The 12,693-nt window shown below is 38.8% G+C and overlaps 1 protein-coding gene across 7 annotated transcripts in view; it reads left to right on the top strand.

Annotated features, from left to right (window-relative positions):
* Positions 1-12,693, top strand: part of FER (FER tyrosine kinase) — a 725,379-nt gene that overhangs the window by 283,118 nt on the left and 429,568 nt on the right. For 2 of the 7 annotated variants that reach the window (XM_050794601.1, XM_050794605.1), the window contains exon 1: positions 2,319-2,508. The exons of 3 other annotated variants lie outside the window; for them this stretch is intronic. The gene's annotated coding sequence lies outside the window, so the exon portion shown is untranslated. Of the gene's footprint in view, positions 1-2,318; positions 2,509-3,419; positions 3,502-12,693 lie in introns of those variants that run through there. 2 more of the 7 variants (XM_050794602.1, XM_050794603.1) reach the window with 2 other exon arrangements.

The raw sequence follows: 12,693 nt of genomic DNA, 5'->3' as shown, positions 1-12,693 counted from the left end.
ATTAAGCCATTTTGAAAATTTGAAATTTGGAAAGCCAAGAGTCCTAAAGAAAATTTCACACAAATGTGACCTTGAGGAACAGTATTCATTCAAGAGAACAATTTTCAAAAAAAAAAAAAAAATTATATCTACTGAAAACGAACACAGCGGCATGTATAGAATAAGGATAGATCTGGTTTCCATATTGCATACCTCACCATGATCTCTATTTTAGGAGCAGTATGTGTGTATGGTTAGTTATGAATTGTGGATAGGTATGAATTGTGGATTAGAAAGCAGAGAGTCACAAAGGAGTTGCCAAAGGAGTTGGCAGAAAAGAGACACAGATGAAGAAAAAGAGGGAGGGGTAAGTATGGGAACTACTGAACTAAGATGGCACACAACCAAGATTCCTCTTGCAGTCCATACTTTTAAACAGGAAAAAAGGGAGGTGGAGAGATGGGGTGGGGCATGGATCGTGCTAATCAGAAAAAGTAAAAAGCTTTTCAATCATTTTTTATTACCAACCTAGGTTTGATGTCCACATTATTATTTTCATTTGTCCAGTAAGTAATGCTATTGGAACAAAGTTTGGTATTTGAGAACATGGAATATATACTAAGGTGACACATAGTGTTTATTAAATGTGTTGCAATGCAATGTGATTATTCCAACAGAGGGAAAAACGTGAAACTGGATTTGCTATATATTTTTGTTTGCTTCAAAAATGCAGCATAGATTTTTGTCACATTCATTTACTTCAAGTACATTCTCTCACAATTGCATTTCCTAGCACAATGACTGGCATATGGTAGACAACTTTTAAGGTTTTGGAATGAATAGGTAAGAACTCAGAGAACAATTGTAGATATGGAAAGATTCTTACTGTTTTTCTAGATTTGGGTTCCTTAAAAATACAAACACACACATGTTGTGTATCTAACAGCTCTATTTCTACCATACCTTTATTGAAAGCTACTTTCTGCAATTATGTAATAACTTATTCACCATCCACATCTTTCTACATTTTGATTCCCTTTGTATAGAGATGGAGAAAATCCTAAGGCTCTTGGGAAAGTTATTCAGTCATGAAGCAATCTCCAAAGTTGTATTTTGGCATTACCTAACTAATGCACAAATTTTCATTCATTTCATTCTTATTGATATTACGTATAATATAACATTTAATGTTCACAGAAAAGTAACTTCTATTTTAAGAAGTTTACTCACAGAACCATAGTTTGTGCATTTAACAGTCACTATGAAATATATATCAAACATTAACCATCATTTTAGAGAACAATTTAAAAACTCTGAAGTAATTACTTTCCTTAACTTTGTCATCCCAACATTCTGGGTATAGGCATTGTTGGAAAAATATACAAACCAAAATCTCCCAACCCAGAAATCCTCTCCACAAACGTTAGTAGACAAAACCCTTTTATTATTGAATAAGCATTAAACCAGACTGTGATGCACATCACAGGCAACTTGCTAAGAGATTGCAAAGACAGAAATCTCGCCCTTTTATATAGCCAAGTATATACAACCCATTACATACACGTTTTCAAGATGAACAGTCACTAGTCCTCAAGTAAGAGGACCTGACATTTGTGTCAGATATAATTCATCTTTACTTAGTAGTTGGGGTGACCGTCTGTGTTAGTTAACTGGTTTTATCCAGAGGAAAAACAAACTTCTCCTGTCTTTATGACGGAAGGTAATTTTGCAACATGGAGCAAGTTGCTCACCGAAGTTAGGCTCCAACGCTCTCACGGAAACTGGGAGATAGGGAGGGATGCTACTCACTTGATATGTGCAGCATTTAAAAAAAAAAGAAAAAGAAAAAGAAAAAGAGAAAGAAAGAAAAAAAAGGAAGTAAAGAAAAAAAGCTTCCAGGTTCCAGAGACATTCCTGATCCTAAAGTTGACAAGTTGACTATCTAGTCCTCAAACGGATTTACATACATTTCAAAGAGTTGAGAAAGTACTTAACAATTAAGAAAGTACTTTAGTTTTCTAAGACAAATGCTCAGAGAAAAAGGGACAGGAAATCTCATCCCCTATTTTCAACAGGGATAATTAAACCTCTTATTTAAAATTTTTATGTTGGTTTTTGTTTCTTTAGCTTTAAAACAGTAGACTTAAAAAAAAGTCCAACTAAAGATTTATGTTTTCCTATGTGTAGGGCTGTTCTCTGTGGTTAAATAAATAACCCTGCTTAGAGAAAATATTCACCACTCTTCATACTCAGTTTTTGAGAGGGAGGGGAAATACGGCATTGACGCTATGTGGTTTAACCAATGCAAAAGATACACCGCCTTAAAAAGCCTACTACAGGAACATGGGAGGGTCACACCCTGAATAATGACGAATACCTATCCTACTGTTACTGATCACCTAGTAATAATCTTGTAGTTCACATTACTCATTTTTCACCAAATTCTTTTGGCGAAGGACGCTTCAGAAACGGCCATTACTGAAGAGCAGACCCATCTGGGTTCTCCACGCATTCTAGACTCCCGAAGAGGTAAGAATTTATTATAGGGGGCTACTCCCAGGACCTGCTGTATGCTTTTAAACATCCATTACAATTCCAGCATTGAGTTTCTAACATTTTTAGGCAGGCTCAGGCACTGGGAGTACAGGATTGAAAGACAGTTCCTGCCCTTAAGGGACTCAGAGTAAACTGGAGTTGCTGAAAACCATTCTAAAGCAATCCACGTTAATAACAGATGCAAGTAAAATGTGGGAACGTACAGGAAAAAGTGACCAATTCTGAGGCTGAAAAGTGCCTATTTTAGGGGTGGGGGCCTCGCGGCCCTAAAGCGGCTTCCCTTCCTGGAGATTTCAGCTCCGCGGACCGTCCAGCGCCTTGCGGGCACACTTAACATTTTAATCACGCCTCCGCCCCCACTCTCCGAATTCCTTTCCGGCTGCCGACCCGCCGAGTAGTCCCTTCCAGGCGGCCTCAGCTTATCATCCTCGATCCGGCCACTTCCCGGCCACGGCCAGGCGAGCCTCCCAAAGTTTCCTGTGACGCCGTCGTCCGCCTCCGGCCCCATCTCACCCCGGCAGCCCAGGACACCGGCTAGGGAGGAGCAGGTTACCGAGGCGGGGAGAGCGGCACAAACGCGCACACTTCGGGACTCCACCCGGGCTGGTGAGCGAGCCCAGAAGGCGGCTGCTGCAGCTCCGCGCCTCCACTCCCAGGGCCCACAGCCCAGGCTAAGCGTGCGCCCACCCAGCCTAGGGCCCAAGTCCTGCCCCTTCGGGGCCCGGGCCAATCGGCCGCTCCCCGCCTCCTGGGAGGTAGTGGAGGAGGGGACTGAGGGCCGGGCGGCTGCGCCCGCCTTCCGCTCTTGCCCATTGGCTGAGGCCTCGAGGGTGCCCGGAGACCGGAGTGCAGCGGGATTGGTTGCAGAGGTTCGTGACAGTGGCTCCTATTGGCTGTGGCAGCCCCCGTGACGCGGGGTGGTGACTGGCTCCGGAGTCCGAGGGGCTCCGGCTTGTCAGGTTCTAGGTAGGTGCGTTTCGCGCCGCCGGCGGTAGGCGCTGTTGCCCGGGGCAACGCGGGGGAAGGGGGTAAGAGGAGGGAAGGCAAGCCTAGAGCGGGGGCAACAATCCCTGCCAGCAGAGGGGCGCCCGGGATTCGGCCCGGGCGTTGAGGCTTTTCCTCCGCCCTCAGCCAGCGCCCCCGCCAACCCCCGTCCCTGGCTGCAGGGTCATCCGCCCATCCTCCAGCCTGCAGCGCAGCATTCCTGGTTGGGGCTTGGGCCGGGCTACACACCCAGCCCCACGAGGCCCGCCCCTCCCACCACCATCCCGGGACCCGAAGACTGAGGGGACGGGTGCCCGCGCGAACGGGCTGTGGCGGGCGCAGTGGCTCCGCCCCGTCGCGGGGTCTTGGGGCTGCTAGGCGTGAGGCGGGGTTGGGGGGGGACTGTGGGCACCGCCCAATCTTGCCTGTACCCGCACCCCTTTTCTCGGCGGCACTCATCTCCTGGGCGCCGCCCTCCCGCTGGGGTGGCACCCTCAACCCCTGGTGTTCCCCAATCCCTTCCTGCCTCTGGAGCCCCGCAGTCTCCCTTGACCCGCTGGGTCCTCCCCAGCTCTCCGCCTGTCACTTTCTCCCGCTTTTATCCCCTACCTCATCTTTCTCCTCCCGTCTTGGCCAGAGGCGTCCTCCAAGAGTCTACTCAAGAGATCTTAAATGTGAAGCTAGTGTTATTGGTAATTTCTGCTCTGTGGTCTCTTTGCCGGTTAGAATTGGGGAGATGTTTGGAGGCACCTTCAGGAGTCATCTTTCTGCCTTACAGTTTCCGTTAGGATCGACTTTGTGAATACGCTCATTGGGTTGTGTTGGTAGGGACAGGGTACTTCTTGCATAAATTGAGGACTTTATTGTGAGGTGGGCACTTTGTACGTTTATGATTTTGCCATCCACTGTAGTGCATTCCAAAATCTAATAATTTGTTAAGGCTGGTAGCCTTACATTTTTCCTTCGCCTTATGGTTAAAAAAAGAGAAACTTTTTAACCTTTTTAATTCAGAAGTTGCGTATGTTAATGGTGGTCTCACTATCACTTTGACGTAAACTGCTGTAAAGGTGTACTGCCATTTTCCTTTTATCCAGATATTTTAAGATAATAAATTTCTCAGATGAAGTCACCATATATAGAAGTGTAATGGAAAAATAATTAAGAGAATAGATCAAAACTATTTTAGTGATTAAAGATTAGAAAATACTTTTCAATTCATACGTGGAATGAGAATAGGATTAAAAAAAACTATTGCAAAATCTATAGTGCAGTATTTGTAGTCCTGGTATATGTACCTATGTTGCCTTTAAGAAGACATTTGTGAATAGCTGCAGGTTTGTCAGGAAGGCAGAGTGTATCTTTTTGTAGTCCAGGAAAGCTTTTCTGCTGGTACTTTTGAGCCAAGAGAATTATGCTTCCAAAGATGCTGGTAATATATTAAGAGAGTACATAGGCATACTTCTGTTTTCATCTTTGAAAGACCTTTGGTGAAGATCTGTTTCTCTTCTGCATTGATTGTTGATAGCATTAAATACACATCATCTAAAACTATATAGTGTCAAGTTGATGCAGCTTCTGCACTACTACAAAGGTTGATGTCTTTAGTTCAGAAGAAAGAATTCAGGCTTTGGTAGACAAATCACTTACATTTCATCTTCAATCTACATGTTACTGTAACTCTGGACTGTGAACATTTCAAATTTGCCAGTTTTTTCTCACCTATTTTACTATGAAAAATTTCAAACAATGCAGAAGAGTCGAGTTGAACCCACCACCTATATATTTAGCAATAGCGATTTCAAGGCTACTGTAACACAGTAAACATTAAGGAATAGAGGAACTGAAATGATCAAGCTTAAAAAGCAGCATATGTGGGCGGGCGCGGTGGCTCACGCCTGTAATCCCAGCACTTTGGGAGGCCAAGGTGGGCGGATCACTTGAGGTCGGGAGTTGGAGACCAGTCTGACCAAAATGGAGAAACCCGGTCTCTAATAAAAAATACAAAATTAGCCAGGCGTGGTGGCGCATGGCTGTAATCCCAGCTACTCGGGAGGCTGAGGCAGGAGAATCTCTTGAAACTGGGAGGTGGAGGTTGCCGTGAGTGGAGATCGCACCATTGCACTTCAGCCTAGGCAACAAGAGCGAAACTCCGTCTCAAAAAAACAAACGAACAAAAAACCACAAAAAGCCCAGCATATGTATATACATGTGTATGTAGTTTATAGTATATGTGTATATACACAGCACCAAATTATAAGGTGCTTATTTTTGTTTGTAAGTGGGGATTGTACTTACTAAAACTATACTAACTTAATTACGTGAGACTATTCAAAGCGATCTTGTGAGTGAGGTAGGAAGTCATCATCTTTGTAATTAAGCCCAAATGAGTAAACTGCATTTTGGTAATCAGACAAAAGGAAATCTGATGAACTTGTTATACAAATAAAAGTTTTGCTTCAAAATTGGACTCCTGTGTAAACAGATTATAGTTTTGTACTTGATTTATAAATAAACATCTTTTGGAGGGAAGTCTAAGGGACTATCAGTTATGTAAAATTTGGTAACAAACTTGATAAATTGGGTCAATCTTATGTCTGTTCGTTTGGAATAAGAATGTATTTTTGTAATGGAAAAAGCTTACAAATGTGAATTTGTTTTAGTAGAACTGCTTCATGGAGACTGAAGTAATTAGATTTAAGTCAGTATTTCAATAGGACTCAACTATCTTGGGTGTTGTCTCATGGTTCTGAGGAATATTTTGATACAAAACTTCAATTTATAGTAAAGGAATAAGTGGAAATGGGTATAAATTCACACATTTGTATATCTGTGATTTTTCTATACCTGGGGAATTCCTGCACACCTCTTTAAGTATTTGAATCTTGCTCTTTAGTTTTTGCATACCTTAAATCTGTTTTTCATACTTCCTTCATTCATATAGTAATTTCTTAAATATTAAGGGCCATGTCTCAGAATTTATAGATCTCTGGATTGCTTTATTACTGTTTTTCCAGATTTCATTTCTCTTTGTTATGCTTATGTATGGTTAACCTATCATGCTATTGATAGACTAAAGAAAACAATTAGGTCACAGTTTTAGAACTTTAGTTGTGGATTCAGTAAATTGAGAAACAATTGGATTTTTTAAAATCAAGGCTCCAATTTTCCCTTCCCTCCCTACCTCCTTCCCTTTTTTACTCCTTTTCTTTTCTATTTTTATTTGATTATAAATGTTAAATGCCTTACAATCAATTCAGAAAAGTGTGGAGAAGAAAATGAAGTCACCCATCATTCTACCATAGTTAATGATTTGGAAACTAACAGAAAACTTGGATTTCTTCTGTAACACTCTACCAATTATTGAGACTTTATGGTTTTCATTTCAGTGTATCTGCATTCACATCAAAATTTGTAAGAGTTCTTGAACTTGAGGCTGTTACCTTAAATTAGAAGAGGGCTCCTAGATCTGGGGGAAAAATGGAAAAGAATAAATAGAAGACAGATTAGAGTCAGAACAAAGGAATTAGACCCAAGCAGTTACTTTTTCTTATTCTGTAAGTATAAACATTTTAGTTTACCATATAAAACTGCTGTATGGCTGACAAAATAGGGGGCCATATTTTTTCTTTGGAATTCAAAATATCTAGGTAAAAGGAAGTTTTCTTGGTTTTTTTCAATAAATATTTCAGATTTCTCCATTTTTGGAGGATATTACATAATTCAGCTTTAAAAAATTTAATGTCATGCATGATTTGTAATTATTTTTAAAATATTCATATCAGACAATTACTAATTTTTAGTCTCTTCATCACCACCACTCATTATAAACTTGATATGGTCACTTTTTTTAGTAGGTATTAAAAGACTGGACATTTTATGTAGGTGTTCCTTGCTGGGTTGCAAAGTGTGGTGAAAAGAAGAGCCCTTTATTTGAGAGTCAGATTATCTGGGAAAAGAAGAGCCATTTATTTTAGAGTCAGATAATCTCTTCTGTGGGATCTTGGACAAGTTATTTTATCTCTTTAAGTTGTAATTTTCTCATCTATTCAATAGGGATAGTAAAATTGCTGCACTAGCTTGTTACATAGAAGAAATGAGACAACGTAGGTAAGATTTAGGAAGTATTCAACTGACTTTAGGAAGTATTCAACTTCTGTATTCAGTTCTTTACATGATAACATTGATTTTATCTCTTCTTGTATTAATGTGTTTATTATACCATCCACAAAGTCCTTGTTTCAGACATAAGAAATTAAAATATAATGTACATTACATTAAATTTACTTAAGTTGAATGACATTGGCATTTATACAAATAAAACAAATAATTAGAAATATCTCAGATTAGCTGTTCTTTTCATAAATCTTAGATTATTGTATCTCAGTAGAGATAATTATAAATTTACTTTAAATGATTTTTAACCCCAAAATATCTCCAGTTTGTCTGGATTCCTGATTTGTTTTTCTTTTTCCCTAGATGATCATGTGTTTTTGAATGGTTGCCCTAAATTCCTTTCATTTAAACCACAGGTATTAGCTACACGTTACTGTCTTAAATCTCTTAAGTAGTGCCCCTGCAAGCACATTTTCTCAATCTGTTTAAAATTTAAACTTTATTTTTAAATTTAATAATACTCTTATTTGTATATTAGTTGTATCTTTTCCACCTCCTACTGAAACATACGATTATTTTTTAAGGAGCAGTATTTTACAGATATCCTATTTTAGATTGTGTGTTCTCTAAATATAGGGTTCCGATTCTTAAAGAACATACAGTTTAAATGGGCAGACCAGCCTATAGTTATTCTGTGTAGAGAAGCAAGCACTGAACTGAGTTAGGAGTTGAACTAGAGTCCATATGGTCTCATCCAGCAGTAAAACAGATTTTTGTGATTTAAGTCAGTGTTTCTCGTATTTTTTCCCATCCAGGTACAAGATATTTACATGTGTGACATATTCCACTGTGCAGTTTTCTAGCATGCGAGCTCTAATTCAGTCTCTCTCCTATTCAAGAAAGCATATTAGTATGCAGATGATTGAGAGTGACATCATTATGGGTATAAACTTGAATCTACTCTGATTTATTGGAGAAAGTGAGTCATTAAAAAATGTGGGCTGGGTGCAGTGGCTCATGCCTGTAATCACAGTACTTTGGGAGGCTGAAACAAGAGGATCACTTGAGCCTAGAAGTTTGAGAACAGCCTAGGTAATATAACGAGACGCCACTCTACAAAAAAAAAAAAAAAAATTAGCCAGATATGATGGCATGTGCTTGTACTACTGCTAAGGAGGCTAAGGCAGGAGGATTCCTCGAGCCCAGGAGTTCAAGACTGCATTGAGCTATGATTGTAGCACTGTGCTTTGGCCTGGGCAGCAGAGTGATTCCCTGTCTCAAAAAAAAAAAAAAAAAAAAAAGTGTCTAAGTATTGGTAGTAACAAATTCTGAAGACATACCTTACAATTCTATAGTTAGGACCCAAGTTATTTCTACATTTTCCTGAAGTGAATGCCCCACTAGTTTTTCTTATCATTCTTATAATGCTACAGATGAAAATATTGTTACACTAATTTTATGTAATTAATAAGAGTCCTACATTTAAAAGTTAGAATAACTTAATGAATATTTAAAAATATTTGGGTAACAGTACCTCAGTCTTTATTGTGACTGAAATAACACTAATTGTAGAAAACTGGAAATTAGTTTTCTAGTATAAATCATTTTACTTGCAAAAAGGCTATATCTATATTGGGACTGATGGTTTTAGGAAAAGTGGAAACAGTACTAGAATTTTTATTTTCTAGGCACTTAGAATATAAAAATGCTCTTTACATTGGCTCAGTCAGAAAAGTATCTTTGCATTACTATGAATAGAGCTTACTTTTAAATCAGTCATCCTATGTGGAAGTACCACATATAATATACAGTTCTAAGTGAAGACTTAGAAAAACTATGTTCAGTAGACCTTTGATATTTGCAAGTGGTATTTCTTGAAACCTTTGTGAATCTAGGATACAGCCACCTCCGTAAAATGTAGTCAAATTTAGTGGAAAAGTTTAAGTGATGCCTTCAGACTCATACAATCTAGTAAGTAGGACTTGAGTCTTTAAAGCTATTAATTTTTTTGCTTCTAAAATGAAGACCAGACAACTTTGCATTACATTATTTGTTTACAGGCAAGTTTCTTATTCTTGCCCCTTGTGTCCTATAGTTTGCGGAATAGAAGAGCATTTCTGGCTTAATCACAAAGCTTCCTGCATTGTCACAAGGTTTAGTCCTTGGTCGCTCTAAGGCTTTTCTGTATGCTGCTGTTTCTTGGATGTTTTCTCCCTGGAGTTGAACATTTCTGTAGCATGTGTCCTTTCTACTCTCTGAATGTCTTCAGCTTGGGAGAATTTCCCAAGCTTCTGTGGATTGATGGGGCTCTCTTGTTAATTTCACATTATACAAAGAAAAGTGCATTTGACTCTTCTAGCAGTGTTCAGGGTTTTTTTTGTTGTTGTTTTTTGAGACAGAGTTTCACTCTTGTTGCCCAGGGTGGAGTGCAATGGCGCAATCTCAGCTCACCGCAACCTCCACCTCCTGGGTTCAAGCGATTCTCCTGCCTCAGCCTCCCGAGTGGCTGGGATTACGGGCATGCGCCACCATGCCTGGCTCATTTTTTTGTATTTAGTAGAGATGGGGTTTCACCATGTTAGTCAGGCTTGTCACGAGTTCCTGACCTCAGGTAATCCACCCGCTTCGGCCTCCCAAAGTGCTGGGATTACGGGCATGAGCCACAGTGGCTGACTGCAGTGTTCAGTTTTGATAACAGATGTGTCAGTAACCACCGTAACAGCTATACCACATCTTGTTTTATGAAAATATTTGGCATCAGCTGGGAACTGTGGCTCACGCCTGTAATCCCAGCACTTTGGGAGGCTGAGGTGGGTGGATCATCTGAGGTCAGGAGTTTGAGACCAGCCTGGCCAACACGGTGCAACCCTGTCTGTACTAAAAAAATACAAATATTAGCTGGGTGTGGTGGCACTCACCTGTAATCCTAGCTATTTGGGAGGCTGAGGCGGGAGAATTGCTTGAACCCAGGAGGTGGAGGTTGCAGTGAGATGAGACCGTGCCATTGCACTCCATCCTGGGCAACAAGAGCGAGAAACTCCATCTCAAAAAAAAAAATAATAATAATAATAATAAATTTTAAAAAAGAAAATATACAGTGTCTTGACTTTCTCTTGAATTTTTTTTTAGAATTACATGCTTTCTATGTACTTTCTTATATAGGTTAACCATTATTTAAATTTTCACTAAGGTTTTACAAACTTTGCTTTACTAGGAGCAAAGGAAACATTTTCAGGTGTTACCTTTTTTCTTTGTTTCAGTATAGAAGTGTGTGATGGACTTTTAAATATGGAAAATCCAGTCACTATCACATTTGCCATCCATTCTGAATCTACTCCAAATTTATATATTTGGCTAATACCATTACTTTGTGATGCCTGTTTACTTTTTATATATTTAATAAATTTGCTATAGTGGAGTAATTAAGGGGAACTAAACAATGTTGTTTCAGATAATTATTAATGATAAAAAATGGCAATAGGTAATTATCTAATTATAGGTCAATATAACTAATTAATATGATACTATATAATTATCTAGTTAATGATAGATCAGTATTTCAATTATAAGCATTTATGTTGGGGATGATGTATAAGAATTATGTAGATTTATATACAATAGAAACTTTTTACAAAGGAAGAAGCCAATTTCTTTCTCCTATATACACACACATTTTTTGTTTTGTTTTTGTATAGTTCTTTTTTGTCCCCTCCTCAACATTTTAACCTCTCAGGTAGAGATAGTTTCTGTCACTATAAGTCTTAAGTCTTTTAGTAAATTATATGGCTTCAGATATAATGGTGGTGGCACCAACATTTCTTTAGTACCTGCTAAAAGTGCGATGCACTTTTGTACATTTCTTTTGAATTTATGAATTTGATGGCTTGCATGTTCTTTTTGTGATCTGGAACCAATTTTAGGTCATATCATTTATCCAAGGAGACCCAGTTATAAAATGATACTGGGATTTGAACTTGGGTGTTTCATACTTTAAACCTGAAATAAATGTGAATGGTAAAAGTCTAAATATAGTAAACTATTAATGGTCCTGGATTTAATAGAAGTTTCCACTATTTGGGAGCGACTCTAAAGGTCTATGTTGAAATATTTGCAGTTTTGCTGAGATTACTTCCTCTTATTAGAAGCAAGACCCTAACATGTTCATGCTCCTGGCTGTCTTGTGTCTATATTTTGCTTTGGCTTTGTTCTGTTTGAGATTGTCCTATACTGTAAATTATGTGAAGTTATAAAATGTTTCTTTGTAAAATAATTTCCTGAAAAAGAAAGCCAGCTGCTATAAGTGGAGAGAGAATAAAGAGGCCTGAGAAAGCGGTGGATCTTAGCTAGAAAACAGACATTTATGAATAAGTTTAACAATGGAATGTTGAATTTAGTGAGTCTTTGATCTTGATGCGAATCAATCCACCATGCCTTAGAGGTTAAAAAAAGTTAATTTGTGAAACATTTTCGTTGAGTGTTCCAGCTCTGTCAAAAATTCTCATGGTCTTTAGACAGACTTCTTGAAAATGTCAGGAATCTTACGTTCATAAATCCTGTCCTCCATCCCTTCTGTCCTACCCTCAACAATAATATTTGAAAGGAATTTGTTTATTAACAGCTACTACTTTCTAGAAGTTAATATAGTTCCGACAAATATCTTAAAATGTTAACATAAACAACAGTGTCCTAACTTCTGGGATAATAGGGGTTTGCTTTTGTGACTATTTCACAATTAATCATAACAATATAGTAGCTAGACTTTGGTGGTTGCCTGTTTTAAGTTTCTGATTTCTTTTCTGTATTTTGGAGCCTGGTTTACCCTGTGTCTGGAACTGGCATTCTAAAATCTGAATGTCTTAGCTTGCTATTACATACAATAATATCATGGATTTTGAAAGAGGATGAAGATGGTGAACAGATAGGCATGCCCTTCAGTCTACATTATAAAAACAATGTAGAAATGTTCTATGCTAGACAAGAGGCAAGCTGTTGCAGGAATGGGACAGAAAGCAGGAAGGCATGTGATTCTTCCATTTTCGATCTTTCTACAGATGTTACTAG

Source organism: Macaca thibetana, chromosome 6 (genome assembly GCF_024542745.1).
Source record: "Macaca thibetana thibetana isolate TM-01 chromosome 6, ASM2454274v1, whole genome shotgun sequence".
NCBI lineage: Eukaryota > Metazoa > Chordata > Mammalia > Primates > Cercopithecidae > Macaca > Macaca thibetana.
This window is presented reverse-complemented; position numbering and strand designations above follow the sequence as displayed.